This window comes from Bos grunniens, chromosome 5 (assembly GCF_055505025.1).
Source record: "Bos grunniens cultivar Pamir isolate PY7600 chromosome 5, Bosgru_T2T1.0, whole genome shotgun sequence".
NCBI lineage: Eukaryota > Metazoa > Chordata > Mammalia > Artiodactyla > Bovidae > Bos > Bos grunniens.
The window spans coordinates 75,361,458-75,376,765 of record NC_141169.1 but is presented as its reverse complement, the minus strand read 5'-3'; the positions used below and the strand labels follow the sequence as shown (position 1 = coordinate 75,376,765).

Sequence of the window (15,308 nt, the reverse complement as noted above, 5' to 3'; positions counted from 1 at the left end):
TAATGACTACAAATAGCCTCAGCTCACTCCTCAATGAGTTATCAAAATCCCTGAGCGATTTCAGAGATCTGGAGGTTATGGAATTGTAGGTAGGATATTGGTGGCCAGGCTATATATATGTGTGTGGGCTGGGACTTGATATCAAATGTGTTTCTTGGTAAATCCATACAAAGAGGCATTATCCTTATCTCACAGAAGAGGCAAGTGAAACTCAGACAGGACAATGGACAGCCCAAGGCCACAGAGCTGAAAGCTCTGAGGTTGAATCCAAGGTCAAGTGTCAGACATTTCTTGGACAAGACTTTGAATCCTCCTTCAATTTAAAACTTCGTGATTTGTTCATTCTACTCTATAGCACACAAGGGGGATTCTTTGCGACTCATTTTTGGTGGTGAGCATGCAGTAGCATATATAGAAGTAGAAATATAATGCTGTAATCATGAAACTTAGAAAACATTACAAACTCATGTTACCTAATTTTAAAAAAGACTTTATGACCACATGCCATTGAGTAAAACTACCATGTGAGAGGATTCCTGTTTCTGACCACAGACTCTAGGATGGGCAGGGGAGGGGATCAACCAGTGGAGGAGGAGTGGAGCCAGATGTGATCCTCATCACCCCTCCCCTCCAGGTGGGAGGTGGCAAAGGCCAGACTGGGGTTCAAAGCAAGGTCCACTGACCCTTGCAGAGCGGCTAGGCTGGTGGCTGGGAAGAGCTGGAGGAAACAGCTTCTGTGGTGATGCCCCAGGGTCTGGGACAGGAGGAGGTTTGGGCCAAGGGAGAGAGCAGGAGAAGTCCAATGATGCTGGAGGACCTCCTCTCCCAGGCCTGCCTGGCCTTGGGGACTGCCATCTGCTGTCCATGCTCAGCGTGTGCTCTCCAGGCCACTGTACTGAGTCACTTGCTGGGTGGTGGGAGAGGCAGGAAGTCAGCACCTTGGTCATGGCTCCCTGAGGAGATGGCTGGGAAGGAGGCTGTGGGCAGACCCCAGGGTGAGGGGAATCTGCTGGTCTCTTGGAAGCTCAAGGATGCTTATCCATCTTCTTCATGGTTCTTGATTCCTCTGTAGTTTAACTCAGCCTGGAAAAACCTCCCTCAATTCTGGGTCACAAGTAGGAACCTTGCAGAGAAGAGAGAGCTGACTACCTGAGCAGTATCCAAAGTTTTCTGAGCTCATGGTGGCATCAGGGGGTCTCAGGGATCTCCCTTCAGCTTCTTGTCTGCGTCAGGCTGCAAGGAGGTGTGACCTCACCCTTGGGGAGAGAAAAAGACTGTGAGCTCCACTGTGAGGGGCAGAGGCTGCAGGGAGCAGCGAGGGACAAGTTCTCCGGTGGGTGCCCCCGGGACGGCCACCAGTGCCTCCAGGAACTTAGCCCAGTGTGACTCTCTGTTCCTGGGCTCTGCTGGTTGTTAGTTAAGAAAAGTCATTCACCTCCTACAGCTCCTTCCAAGCCAAGTCAGAGTCCTGCTCTCCTGTTGGGGCACAAGGGGAAGGAAATCAGACAGGGGACAGCCATCTGTGAAGTTATAGGAACAATAAAGCCAGAGACTAGAAGAACAGATAGGAGGTGATACTCTGGAAATGAGGTGAGGTTGGGACAACTGTGTTTTTGAATTGATAATAACTAATATTAATGACAACATTGATCCAGTGTCCTTGACCTGCAGGCTCCTGAAACTCACTCAAACTTAGCTGAGTCCAAATTGTCACGCTGGTGCCAGAGTCTAGACTAGACCCTGACTCTTTCTGGTGCGAATCACATGTGTGTGATGACTATGCTCTACTCCCTATATATACAGAAAGATTTATTTGTGGATATATGTTAATTGGTAAATGACTCTTCCTTCCAAAATGATGTCTTGCTCCCTATCAAGTCTCTCCTTGATAAAGTTCCTGGTGATACAGCTCCCATAGCCCAGGTCTTCCTTGCTTCTGCAAGAGCCTTTTTCCCCACAAGGGCCTGGAGTCCCATCAGCCCTGCCCAAATTCCTGTATCCCTGCTCTGAGTGGCTGAGACCCCTGCAGCTGTTCTGTCCTCCTTGCTTTCCCCTCCTGAATATTGGACTTGATGTAGTTTCTAATCCTTTATGTAAATAATAGTGCAAAGAATATTCTCCTTGTGTAAGGCTTCACCTACATCTGAGACTGTATCCTTAAGCTATATCTAGAAGTAGAATTAAGATCAGATGGCATCAACACCTAAAATATTTCCATATCTAGAGCCACCATGCTATGCAAAGAAACTGTAGCAATTTATGTTCACACTTATAATATATGAGGGTGTCCATCCTTTCAGACATACCCATTCTCAGTGGTCTTTCTTTAAAAAAATTCAGATCTTTATAATTAAATCATTTATTTTGGTTCTGCATGTGATTATCTTGCCATGGGAGATGAGGAAGGAAAGCAAGTGTTGATGATGTTTAGCTACTCTTTTTAAGAAAGCAAAAGAGCTTCTGTCAACTACTCCTCCTGAGACTTGACTGAAATGATGGTAAAGGTATATATAGGTATAATACCATCTACTGATAAGACTGCATGGTTTCCATAGTGTAGTTGTTATCATATTCACCTAACACGCAAAAGGTCCCCGGTTCAAAAACGAGTGGAAACAGCTTCACTTGGGCTTCCCTTGTGGCTCAGTTGGTAAAGAATCCACCTGCCATTCAGGAGACGTGGGTTCGATCCCTGGGTTGGGAAGATCCCCTGGAGAAGGGAACAGCTACCCACTCCAGTATTCTGGCCTGGAGCATTCCATGGACTGTGTAATCCAAGGGATCACAAAGAGTCGGACATGACTGAGCAACTTTCACTTTCACTGATAAGAGCAACTGGTGTTTGTGATCATTGCTCTGCATTGGTATCGGCTCTGAAACTTTACCAATGGTACCTCATATGTTGTTCCATTAGCTTTTGACATGTGTACCATTGTATCCTCATTTACAAATAACGAAGCTGACACATAAATGTTAGCTGACTTACCTAAGGTCAGAAGGTTGCCCTTGGTACACTGGTTCCACCCCACTCACGGGCTCAGGAACCCATAGCCTGCCTCTCCTCCCTCTGCTGCTAATAAAAACAAGCATGGGAGCAACAGGAAAGCAGAGTCTTTAACAAATGTCTGAAGACTCACTGGACGGAGAAGTGATAGCTGAGTAAAGGGGAGTGCAGTAGAGGGAGAGAAACAGGGAGCGTTCACAGGAGAGAAGAACGGTCTGCTGGGCAGAGCCCCAGAGGGAGTAAGATGAGAGGGAAGCCGAGGGGAGAGCAGGGGACAAGCCCACCTTCTCCACGTCCCATCCCATATTCACAGCAGCCTTCACCCTTCACCAGACTTTTAGAAAGTTACTCAAAATGAGATGCAGGGAAAAAAAATAGATTACATGTATGTTTAATTATGGAGGAAAGTAAAGGATACCCACGAGAGAGGTAGACGTGGGATCCAGGAGTCAGGAACATCAACCCCGTGGGAAGGGAATCCAAGGATCCCAGCTGGGTGCGCAGCAGACCTAGAGAGAAACCTGTCCAGAATGGGATAAGAAGTCCAGAGTCTGCGGGGACAGGAGACTCGGTATCACATGAGGCACCGTTGGAAAGAAATGGAGGAAATGCTGAAGATAAACAGTGAAAGGGGTGTAAATGAAGCCAATTAGAAACATTAGGAAAAACTAAAGCTCAGGAGGAGAAGGGGACGACAGAGGATGGGATGGTTGGATGGCATCACCAACTCAAAGGACATGAGTTTGGGTAGGCTCTGGGAGCTGGTGATGGACAGGGAGTCCTGGCGTGCTGCAGTTCTTGGGGTCGCAAAGAGTCGGGCATGACTGAGCGACTGAACTGAACTGAAGTGAACTGCTGAACAGCATGTGCAGCTATATGGTACAAGTTAGCTCTTTAAAAATGTATTATAATATCACAAAAAAATGTAAATACTTTTGTTTGATTTTTTAAAAAATCTAAAATAAATGTATCTATGTCCAAGTCCTTTGGAGACTGTTTGAAAACTGAAGTAATATTAATATATATAATACTATATAACTCATAGGTGTATTATAACTCACAGGTGTATTAACTCACAGGTTTATTAGTGATTCAAAAATCTTAGTTTTATTTCATTTATAGTCTTTATAAAATAACCTTTATCTTAATAAAATAACCTTTATCTTTTAAAAGGAAACAGAGTATTTAAATATGTGAAGTAAATGTACTTGTTAATATAAAAATTAAACTACAGTTCTACAACTTGGGAGCCGAAGCACTGAAGGGAGGAGAAGGATTAATATCTCAGTTTACAAAGCTGGGAATCAAGAAATAGTAGGTCCAGTCGAGAGCATAAGAAACAAGGATGTAAATAAAGTGCTTACAAGTACAAAGCTTCGTAACAGAGGACATACAATTAGTGGAATAATGATAAAAGGCAAAGAAGGGGAAAGGTATAACAGAAAGTATAATAATAAATGAAATCCTTATTTTTCCTAATAAGAAGTAAATCAGATCAGTTCAGATCAGATCAGATCAGTCGTTCAGTCATGTCCGACTCTGTGACCCCATGAATTGCAGCAAGCCAGGCCTCCCTGTCCCTCACCAACCCCTAGAGTTCACCCAGACTCACGTCCATCGAGTCAGTGATGCCATCCAGCCATATCATCCTCTGTCATCCCCTTCTCCTCCTGCCCCCAATCCCTCCCAGCATGAGTCTTTTCCAATGAGTCAACTCTTCGCATGAGGTGGCCAAAGTACTAGAGTTTCAGCTTTAGCATCATTCCTTCCAAAGAAATCCCAGGGCTGATCTCCTTCAGAATGGACTGGTTGGATCTCCTTGCAGTCCAAGGGACTCTCAAGAGTCTTCTCCAACACCACAGTTCAAAAGCATCAATTCTTCGGCGCTCAGCCTTCTTCATAGTCCAACTCTCACATCCATACATGACCACAGGAAAGACCATAGCCTTGACTAGATGAACCTTTGTCGGCAAAGTAATGTCTCTGCTTTTGAATATGCTATCTAGGTTGGTCATAACTTTCCTTCCAAGGAGTAAGCATCTAAGAAGTAAATAAATACTATCAAATTTAAGTCAAGAAAAAGCAAAATGCAATACTTACCACTTACTAGCTATTGTGGTTGATGACTTTCCACTTTACACCAGGCACCTTCCCAATTGCTTGGTATGAATTCACTTCCTTTTAGTTCTCACAATGATCCTATAAGAAGGGAAACTGAAGCTCAGAGACGTGAAGCAATTAACTCAAAGCACACAGCTAGTGCTAGAGCCAGACCCCAAGTCCAGGTTCCTGTTTCCTGTGCACACATTCTCACACTATTGCAGCTCCCAATGTAATAATATCATTTAAAGACATTGATTAACTATCTAAAGAAGAAGGTTTTCCTTGGCAAGGAATGAGCAGAACGCTCTGTACAAATTGATCTGTTCTAACCATATGCACTTTTAGGACTGGATTGTTTTAACTCTAAAACAGCAGAAGTCACTTTATAGCAGTCAGTAACCCACAAGAATGGGGTGGTTTCTAGTGCCACCACCTTAAAGATGATGGAAGAAGCTGAATTAAATGCCAACAAGAAATGTTGACTCCTGCTGTGAGAACTGTCAGTGTAGGAGACATGTTCATGTTGATGAAACCTAGTTCTCTAGAAAAGTAGGCATGAAAACAGGGTTAAACCATAATAATGAGAGTGAACTGTGACCTTAAAGAGATATTGTCCAGCAGCATCTTGCCCACCCACATGTGCAGCCATGGGCTTCCATCCACTCAAAGGAAGGAAGACCCTTGCAGGGGGGGTGAATTCCAGAGACTGGCATCTCTGCTGCTGCAAAGACAAGGATGCTCTTGAAGATGATCAGAGAAGTGGTCATAAGGGGGCACCCACATATAATAATAACAATAAAAGATAATGATTGCTATGAATGTTTCATTGAGACAGGCTGAGTCTGTGAAAGGCCATGTGTTCATAATAACATTCAAAGGAGAGGACTTTAGAAAAGTGTGGCCAAAAAGAGAGACATAAAGGTTAAAAAGAATGCTAGTGGTTATGCAGGAGATGCAAGACGAAAGAGATGTGGGATTGATGCCTGGGCAGGGAGGGTTCCCTGGAGAAAGAAATGCTTGCCCACTCCAGTATTCTTGCCTGGGAAATCCCATGGACAGAGGAGCTGGGAGGGCTACAGTCCATGAGGCTGCAAAGAGTTGGACACAACTGAGCTGGTATCTTTCTTTTGTTTCTATGGTGCAAAGAAGAGTAAATATAATGGGAAATATTTTGTTGTTAATTGAATTTAATAATAAGAGGAGTCTTGAAGTCTATGGGTATGTTCCTTTCTGTTTATTCACACGAATGTTTATAAAGGATTGAGAAAGAAAGAACCCCTGCCATCCGGAGGCTGGCCTGGTGTCACAACAGAGTGCTGCTCTTCTCCCGTTGGATGTAAGACTCTCACAGAACTGCAGCCTCACGCAAGGTCACCCTGAGAGCAGGAGCGAAGGAGAAGGCAAACACCTGTCACTGCACCCCCACCAACACCACGCCCCCTCCCCTGGCTGAAAAGAGGGACTGCTCCTTCTTACCAATCACACCTTCAGCCTCACTCTGCTCTCCCCTCTCCATAGATGAGTTACTGAGAGTCCGTTGGTAGTGCTGCCTCCCATTCTCCGCAGTTCCCAATCTAGAGCAGCCCCATTTCCTTAGAGCTTCCCCCAAATCCCCTCACCTATGCTCCAAACCTAGAATCTTTCTTTCTGCACCTTCCTCTGCGATGTTCACAACTCTCCCTCAGGAAGAGTAACCATCACCTCGTTTTTAGGGAGTGTGCCTGGTGGCGAAGGCTGGAGGCAGGGTCATGTGGATGGGAGAGAAGTCACAAAGGCAGGCCCTCCTTCAAGTAGATGGAAGAGGAGAGCTGGCGGGCTCCCTGCCCCTTCTCTGCCCCAAAGCTGCAGGACCCCAGGAGCCAGGTCAGCCTACTGAAATCATGAAACATGAGAACAGAGTCAAGTAGAAAGAAGAGGAGGGTCAGGCAGAAGGGCCGGATGCTGGATGACGACAAACAGTTTTAAGCGCGTTGAACACTGGACTCATCCTTCCGTCCTTCCGTCCCATTCTTGGCCTCTTCCTGACCCTCGTCTGGGGCCTCAGATGGGTGTGGATGCTGATAGTGCTTCCTCTGCTGGATTCCTATCCAGGCTTCCTCCTCTGTGAGCCTCTGATTGGTCCCTTTCGGAAGGCTGTTGGTGGGACAGGGGAGGACCCTGGAGAACCCTGTGCCTGCCCAGCTGCATGGCCAGTCATGCATCCCTCCCCTCCTAGTGGGCAGACAGATTCTCCCCAACCATCTCCCTCCTGTGCCTGCAGTCACCCTCCCTGGGAAGGGAAAGGGGCGTTAAGAAAGTCCCTGGCCGAGCACCTGGACCCGCCTGACTGCCCCAGCTTCTGTCTTCCTCACACTCTCTGTCTCCACAGGGCCTGCTGGACGAGACTGACACCTCACTTGGTACAGGCTGCCCCTCCCCACGACATGTGTATCCCCAATGGCCTCTCCACGTGATGGGGTACTTGTCCCTGGAGGCCCAGCTCCAAGCCTCCCTCTGCCACCTTCCCCCAGTTGCTCTCCAGCTCCTTTTGAAGGCTTCAATTTCCTGGTCGTGGTCCCTTTGTGCTCAGTTTCTCCAGGTCTGAGAACACTTCCCGCATCATCAGGGGCCCTGTCTCTGCTGCTCCTCCAGTCCAGGGCCTCTGGGCACCCTCCACCCTCCTGGGCACAGCCTGTTCAAAATATGAGGGCTGGGACCCCTTATGGGGACATGAAACAAGCAGCTTCTCGATGACACAGCACAACCCCAGTTCATCTGTTAAAATTAGAAAGATAGAGAGGGGAGAAGGGGAGAGAGAGGAAGAGAATGGAGAAGACACTAAAGATCCTAATCAATCAATCTCTCAAAAGGATCCAACATACACCAGAGAGAAAAAACTGAAGGGGCTGAAGGAAGCATTAAAAATAACATTGATTTGAGAAAGCCTTTCTAAATACACACATTCCACAAGATATAATGGAAATTCTGACCTACAGGACTCTTGGAAATTAAAATTTCCAAGGATCCCATAAACCAGGTCAGAAAAAACATCTGCATCCACAGGGAAAAGTGGAAATCAGCTTTTAAAAACTTAGTAAGGGAATAGAACAAACAATTCCACAGGAGGTAGCTTGCCCAGGGTCACACAGTTCTCTGTGGGGAGAGAGGAGGCCAAGACCAGGCCTTTGGACATGGGTACGAGGGTCAGTGGGAATGTGGTTTTAATACCCCAACGTTTCTAGGGTTGTCTCTGCCGGTAAAAAACATAGATCAAAGCTCATGCCCCTCCTGTTATACTGTAGAGTTTGGCTTTTTATTTTAACATTGCAACACCGGGATGTATGAGGACCTTGTGCAGTGAGCCCTTCTCACTTCTTCCAGCAGCGCCACCTTCCCCACACAGGACCTCCCATCACCCTCATCCTGAGCAGAGGGCCTGGCAAACACAGGAAGCCAACACCCTTCGACTCCCCACTTGGTTTCCTGTCTATTTCCAAGCCTCAGTGTCCCCAGGGCCTGGCACTGAGCCTGGCTCTCAGAGGTAGGGTTTTTCAACAAACCTTGATTCCTTGTAACTGAAAAAAATCCTCTTTCCCCCATCAGCCCCAGCCTAGCAGCCTGGGGACAGCTTTAAGGTGGCCAGGCCATAGGAGGGGAGGCTCTGACTCCCCTGTCCTCCTCTACCCTCTCTGCTTCCTCCAATTTCCCAAAGTACTAAGCACACCCAACACCCACCTTCCTTCTGGGGTCGCCGCTCATGTCTCAGGAGTCCACATCCTGAGCTGAGCCCACCTGAGCAGCTGTGGCCCTCCCTCTGCTCTGTTTAGGGGCCCTCGGCTGGGAGGAAGCTCTCAGACACACCTGCCTCCACATCCAGGCTCTGCCCCTGCTTAACCTGCTGCCTCGGCCATGACCTCACCTCTCTGCGCTTCCAGTTCCCTTCTTCTGTCAACTAGTGACATCATCCTTTCTCAGACATTCATCCTGAGGATGGGGAGATGGGCAGGGTCCCTCCCCTCTGCTTACCCAGGGGTTTTCCTCTGGCTGAGTGTGAACAAGATCCAGACGTTCTCAGCTGTGCAGAGGCAGCCGCCAGCTGTGCATCTCTGCAATGACCACACATACTCTCTGTGCCTAGCTATACTCTGGGAAGCAAAAGTGAAAGCAAAACCCTCACTTCTGAGTGGTTCAAGTCAAACAAACACTCTGCCCACCAGGCCCCACCCTGGGACTATTTCCACCTCCAGCTGACCCGCTTAGAGAAAGAAGCCCAGTCCTGACATCCCACATCCTTCTTGACACAGTCCACTCCGTCTCAGGCTCCATGAAGGAAGACCTGCCACCAACACACCGTGAGTCCCTTGGCAAATCACTCCCACCTCCCCCATTCCATCTTCTCACCCCTCCAACCCCACACTCACCAGCCTGCCTGCCTCGTTCACCTTCGTGCCACCAGCATGAGGTACAGTCCTAGAACAGACCAGCTGCTCAGTGCATACTGGTCACACTCTACTGCTGAGGGCCACGTCCAGGTGGCTTCTAGGATTCACTCACACTTCTAGGTTCTTCTGCCTGGGATACCTGCTGCATCCAACCGGGAGAAATGCTTTCTGCAAAACCCAAATCTGGCATCACCTCCTCTAAGAAGGCCTCCGTGACCTCGCCTGTAGAGGCCACAGTTTCCTATTCTGCTCCCATGCTACCTAGAAGAGGGGCCTAAGGCCACCCCTCAGCCACTCTGTCCATGACCTTCCACCAATCCCTTTTGATCAGATCCCTCTAGACTTAGCCCTGCTGGCAGGGATGGAACTAGTGTCTTTAGTCCCAGTGACCTACATGAGGAGGCCCAGCCTTTGTGGTCAGTGCCATAAGGTGGATGCAGAAGTTCATGGGAAGGGCTGAGAGCACGCTGCCCTTTGCTACCTTGGCTTATCTCCACCCAACAACAGATTTTTTTCTCTCCAAATGGAAGACATTTATCAGAAAACCAGTGTCCTGGCAACTCAGAGAAGTCTGCAATGGAGCACTGGCCCTGTCTCCGTTTGGTTCCTGAGCAAAGAGCCTCTGTAGACGGGGGCAGAGCATGTGGCAGGCGCTGTGCTCGCACCGTCCACGCCTTTCCTATTGAATCTCACACCAGCTCTAGGAGTGCTGGCTCCGTTTCACAGATGAAGAAATGCAGGTCAAGTTCCCACAGTCTGAGAGTCCTGCAGCTGGACTGCTGGTGAACTTCTCGGTTTGCCTCAAGCAGAAGTGACTGCAGTGGACCTGGATGCCCCATGGAGGCCCGCCTGCCCCTCCCTCAGGGCTGCTTCACCCCTGGAAACGTTTGAGGGAGGGACAGGAAATTATTCCATGAGGATAGCCAACCATAGTTTGTTTTTAAAGCCACTGTTATGTATCTGACGTGTTTTGCAGATAAGGGAGCTGAGAGGAGGGGAGAGGTGGGGGTGCTCTTCCAGGAACTCAGGGACTTGTGTTTGGTGGGAGAGTGTCAGCAGCTCACATTCTGCAAACATCCATTTGATATTCTGTCCCAGTGCTCAGAGTTCAGGCAAGGACACAAGCCCCAGAGCCCAGACACAGAGGAGTCAAGGGGCAAACCGGCAGCTGCCCTGCCCACTGACCTGCACAAGTCTGCCTCTGACCCCACAGGAGCTGCTGGAGCTCGACGATGCCTCTTCCCCAGAGCTTGGGGTCCTCTGGGCACAGCCAGATCTAGATGTCACCCCTACAGAAGGGACACAGGGAGGAACAGTGGGAGGCAGGAGCTTTCCTGGAGATAAAATCCAAGCACAGTCATCCCTCCCGCCAGCTTACTTTAAACCTCAGGCAGAAATTCAGGGGCAGGGAAAGCCTTGTGGGCCTCCCGGGGGAAAACTGCCAGCATGAGGGTGCCCAGGCCCCACTTCCTAAGTGCCCTCCACCACAGGCTAGCTAGGGACCCCAAACCAGGATCAGGCTGGGTGGGCTGGGTGTCCCAGGACTCACTTCCCGGCCAGGTAGCCCCTGCATCAGGCCTGGAAGCTGATGATGACGTCGGTGATCCTCAGGTCCCGCTCCTCCTCCAGGTCAGCTAGCACGCTTGCCTGGAAGAAAACCTTGCTCTGGCCCATGCGGTACAGGTTGCTCTCGATCTCCAGGACCCTGATGTAGAAGAGGAGAGCTGGCCGCTGACCACATGCCACCCCATCCACCACGGAGTCCTAGAGAAAGACCAAGGCCCTGGATTGGTCTTAACGCTCTGCGCACAGACTTCTCCTGGTGCAGGGAAGGCGGGGTGGGGGGACGCCAGGAAGGGGGCACGTGGGGGCCAGCACGGGACAGGTAAGGAGTCAGACTTGCAGAGAAACACAGAACCTGGGCCCTGAAGGGATTTCACCTGCTGGCATCTCTGCCCCGTGCATTTCTAACCAAGGGGGCAGTGGATATCGGGGCTCTGGTACATTACCCTAGGTGATTAGGGAAAGAGCGTTTCTTGAAACAGGTGAAGTCTAGAGGGGCTTCGACATACTTAGGAGCCTAAGGAGCGAAGCAGGGGAAGCCAAGAAAGTGGGGCCAGGTGCAGGATGGCGCTCAAGGGCCACAAGTGGCTTGGGAGCAGCGCTGTGACAGGGCAAGTCTCTCATCAACAACTGTCATTGACGAGGAGGCTGGGCCCAGACTGGGTGTAACCCAGCATCCGAGTGAAACCAATTGTTAGCTACTCTGTGCAAGCAACACAGTTTGCTGAGAAGAACCAGCTTTGGTCTAAACCAGGACCTCCACAGACTGAAGACACCCCTGTTCAATTAGGTCTGTGCCCTGGGATCCAGCCACTGGGGGCTGTGCGCCAGGTGGTGTTAACATGTGCTCATACGTGGCCTTGGCCACACCTCGATGGTGAAGTCAGCCTGCAGGGACACCCGGGGCAGGGGCGGCGGTGGGGGATGGGTCAGACACAGGGAGCCTTTAAGCGCTCATTCCCTTTACCCCAGCAATGTCATATGCAGGGCCCACCCCCGGAAAAACAGCCTCAAAGATGAGGGGGAAACTTCATACACAAATATGTTCACTGCAGTGTTATTTAAACGGAAGGAAGTTGCAAGAGCCTAAATTCCAACAATATGGGCAGAGCGAACTTAGACATTTGCAAAGTGTTAGCCACTCCAGTACTCTTGCCTGGAAAATCCCATAGATGGATGAGCCTGGTAGGCTGCAGTCCATGGGGTCTCAAAGAGTCAGACACGACTGAGCAACTTCACTTTCACTTTTCACTTTCATGCACTGGAGAAGAAAATGGCAACCCACTCCAGTATTCTTGCCTGGAGAATCCCAGGGACGGGGAGCCTGGAGGGCTGCCGTCTTTGGGGTCGCACAGAGTCGGACAGGACTGAAGCAACTTAGCAGCAGCAACAGCAGCAGTCATTCAGTTGTGTTCAAGTCTTGTGAAGCCATGGACTGTAGCTCCGCAGATTCCTCCGTCCATGAAATTCTCCAGGCAAGAATCCTGGACTGGGTTGCCATTCCCTTCTCCAGGAAGTCTTTCTGACCCAAGGATATGAACTCGGGTCTCCCGCATTGTGGGCAGATTCATTAGGGTCAGGCTACCAGGCAAAGACCTTTATAAAATATAGGGATGAACTGAAGTATGTACAGAAGAAACGACAAGATTTTTGAGGTTTGCTTCTAAAAACACAGCTGCACTGTAGGGAGATGGCCAATAATCTTACTGGGGGAATTATTTTTCTTCTCTAGGTTTTACCCCATTTTCTGAATCTGAACTGTTAGTTGTAGTGTTTTCATAATGAAATATACAGCTTCTTTAATTATCAGGTTAAAGAGTGGTTGGGCATAACACATCTGCTGTCTTTCAAAAACAATGTCCCTATCTTTGGAGGGAGGGCTCTGCCCAGACTCAGCAGTTATCACCGGTATGAGGTCCAGGACAGCACCCTTTGAAAAAGAACAACTTAATGTGAACTTCCAGGCATTCTTGAGAGATGGGAGCAGGATCTTAAAGGTGCTCAGCACCAAGGCATGAGAGAAACATGAAATTGTCAGCAGAGGCTCTGCCCGGAGGCACACAGGCCCTGGGTGGCGGGCACATGTGTGCAGCACACATCCCTGCCCACCTCTCCCCAGAGGGGACAGGACAGCAGGTGGGGACAGACAGCTACATGGTCTGGGCTCCCAGGGGGGTGCGTACTCTGCACTGGGCCCAGGATGAGCTGTGTTACAAAAACACCACATGCTTGCTTCACTTCTCCTGGAACAGAACACCCTGTGTTCTCCCAACTAATCAGCTCAACATGGATCAGGGAGGAGGATCAAGGCACCCAGAAGGCCCACCCAGGATGGCCCTTCCCATCAGGGGCCTCAGCCACTCTTCTGGTCCCTGGGCCCAGCTTCCTCCTGCTCTTCACTGGGGTGACAAGCACCTGCTCTCAGAGGTGCAGTGAGGTCCTGATTAGGACCCAGGTGAGAGTGCTGACACAGCGATGGCCCAGCCCAGGCTCCACAGGGGTGAATTTCCCTGCAGGAGAGAGGAACAGGGAGTGGGATCCCAGTGAAGACTGGTATCACGAGAGCAATGTTCCTGGGGGCCGGGGTCTCACTGCACCTGCCTGTTGCCTGCACGTATATAATATACATGCAGAATACTGAGAAAGTAGCCCGATGGACCAGGAGATGCTCTGGCATCGCACTGGGGCCCTTTGCCATTGACCATCACTGCAAGATGCAGCAGGGGGAGGGGATTCATGTTTGTATCCAGCTGGGGAAGTGGGCGGTGCACTTACTGTCGTGTGTGGGGTGCTTGGACCCAGAACAGCATGAGGAGAGTCATGTCTGTTGGTCTGGGCAGAGGGCACTTGTGCATCGAGGAAGCACTCAATCTGGAGCCTCTCTACCTGAGACTTTCCCCCAGGGTTCAGGTCCCTGTTACTCATTCATCTTCCTCATCCTTTAGCCTGAACTATCAGTCTGAGGATACTGTCCCCAGGCCCAGTCTGTCTCTTAGGAACTTGACACTGAGATTCCAGGTGTCTGGACCTAAGCCCCCTGCTGAGGGACCTCAGGGGACAGACTGTGGGATCTTGGAGGGGGACGTGTCCTGCTTCCTGTCCTCCCTGAACTGTGCGTGTTTGGGACTTCTTTCTTTCCTCTGACCTGGACTTCTTCGTTCTCAGTGCACCCTCTTCTGTGCTCACTTAGCCAGATGCAGTTTCTGTTGCTCAGAACTACAAGGATCTCACCTGACACGGGTCACCGTGGAGTTGCATCAGTCTCACATTGAGCTCAATGGAGTCTAGCTCTAAGTGTTGGGGGGGACATGGGGGTGGACACAGAATGGTTCTGTACCCAGTGCCTGAAACCCTGCCCAGAAAAGTCTGTGCAGGATGGGAATTCTCCAGGAACTGATGAAGAAGCGCTGAAGGAATGAACTCACATTTCTGAAGGTCAGGCAGGCAATGGCCAATGACTGCTGACATCTTCAAGAAGGAATGAGAGGACTGGTTGAAGCCTCAGGAAAACACGGGCTGAGAGGGAGTCTGAGGCAGTGAGGACAGTCTTCCGAGGGAGGTTTGGACAAAAGTGTGGAGAAGGCTCTGCAGCACGTGGGGAGGGACTTAGGAGATGTCCTGGGATCATTTCCAGGTCCCAGGTCTCTGGCTTCCTGCCCTGGGCTCCAGGCATGGGAAACAGTTAGGTGCTCACATGCTCCACACGTAGAAACACAGAGAGTTGGTGCCCCGTGGAGCAGGCCCATGGGGGTGAGAGCCACACCCAGATGCTCCCCTCTCCACCCTGGAGAGGAGGAGCCTGAGGCATCCCATGAAGGCTCCTCAGAAGGTCCAGGCAAGTGCAATCCCAGTTGGGTGGCCAGGTCAGAACATTGCCTTGGATGGACTTTCCCTCCTTCCTGCCCACTTCCCCAAGCCACTCAGTCCTGCTTCTGGGGATGGAGTGAGCCTGGCATCCAGCTCTGCCTTAATGGGGACCACAGGCTCCAGCAGCTAGGCTGCAGCGAGGCTTTGAGTGTCTGCGCTCAGAATCATAAGTAGCTGTGGAGGAGGGGAAGCAGGTAGGGCTAAGATCAATATTCTTAAGAGTCATACTAGCCCGATGTGGGGAATAGATAGGTGAGGCAGGGCAGTGTCCCAAGGTAAACACAGGAAGACCATTCTGGAAGTTCCTACAGGAGTCCTGGTGAAACGTGAAGGCAGCCTGGGTGAGGCGT

General features: G+C 50.0%; 1 long non-coding RNA gene across 8 annotated transcripts; it reads right to left on the bottom strand.

Annotated features, from left to right (window-relative positions):
* Positions 1 to 474: 474 nt before the first annotated feature.
* LOC147372424 (uncharacterized) lies at positions 475 to 9,256 on the bottom strand. Of its 8 annotated transcripts, XR_015164082.1 has the most exons (5): positions 9,113 to 9,234; positions 6,727 to 7,240; positions 5,105 to 5,203; positions 1,436 to 1,476; positions 475 to 1,256 (listed from the first exon to the last, which is right to left on the bottom strand). It is a non-coding gene; the product is annotated as an uncharacterized LOC147372424 (long non-coding RNA). The 8 variants fall into 8 exon arrangements; XR_015164078.1 differs by lacking the exon at positions 1,436 to 1,476 and having other exon boundaries at positions 9,113 to 9,256; XR_015164083.1 differs by lacking the exon at positions 6,727 to 7,240 and having other exon boundaries at positions 9,113 to 9,250.
* Between the last annotated feature and the right edge of the window lie 6,052 nt (positions 9,257 to 15,308).